Source organism: Otolemur garnettii, unplaced genomic scaffold (genome assembly GCF_000181295.1).
Source record: "Otolemur garnettii isolate 467f Iridium unplaced genomic scaffold, OtoGar3 scaffold00519, whole genome shotgun sequence".
In the NCBI taxonomy this organism is placed as follows: domain Eukaryota; kingdom Metazoa; phylum Chordata; class Mammalia; order Primates; family Galagidae; genus Otolemur; species Otolemur garnettii.
In genome coordinates, this window is record NW_003852914.1 from 14952 (window position 1) to 16102 (window position 1151).

A 1151-nucleotide genomic window follows, 5' to 3' on the forward strand; every position below is an offset into this window, starting at 1 on the left:
GAGCTATTTTGACTGTTCTCATTGATTTTTTTTTTACTTCTTACACCATAACTACGTACATTAATGCAATCATGGGGTACAGTGTGCTGTTTTCATGTACATTTTGAAATACTCTCATCAAACTGGTTAACATAACCTTCATGTCATTCTCTTAGTCATTGAGTTAAGACATTCATACTCTGCTTTTAGAAAGATTCACTTGTACCCTTGTAAGATAAACCATAGAGGTGACCCCACCAATCAACCCCCATCCACCCCCGTCACCTCCCCACATTATTGACATTTGTAGGGTTTCTCTCCACTATGAATTCTTTGTTGTATAGAAAGGGGTGAGGAGTGATTAAAGGTTTTGCCATATTCTTGACATTTGTAGGGTTTCTTTCCCGTATGAATTCTTTGATGTTGAGCAAGGTTTGAACTATGATTAAAGATTGCCACAATCTTGACACATCTCTCCTGTGTGAATTTTCTTATGCCTAGTAAAGTATGAGCACCAGGAAAAGGCTTTGCCACATTGTTCACATGTATAGGGTTTCTCTCCAGAATGAATTATTTGATGTTAAGCAAGGGTTGACCTATTGTTCAGGGCTTTATCACGTTCATGTATCATGACCTTTGTAGGATTTCTCTTTAGCATGAATTTTATTATGTTTAGTAAGATATGAGCACCAGAAGAGGCTTTGCCACATTCTTGACATTTGTAGGGTGTCTGTCCACTATAAACTCTCTTATGGTCAGACAATTTTGAGATGTGGTTAAAACATTTGCCATAACTTTCACCCTTGGAGAATTTCTCTCCAGTATGAACTCCCTTATGATTAGAAAGGGCTGAGAGAGAATTAAAGACTTTGCTGCATTTTTTACATTTGTAAGTTTTCTCTCCAATATGAATTTTCTTGTTTATATTTAGATTTGACCATTTTCTGAAGACTTTCAAACATTTATTTCTTTAAAAAATTTTGTATGTCTTGCTGTTGAACATTGGTCAAGACCATTATAACATACTTTCTTTGTTGTATTTTTCTATAGATATAGAGTCTTGCTTTATTGCCTTCGGTAGAGTGCTGTGACATCACAGCTCATAGCAACCTCCAACTCCAATTGCTTAGTTGATTCTCTTGCCTCAGCCTCCTAAGTAGCTGCAACTACAG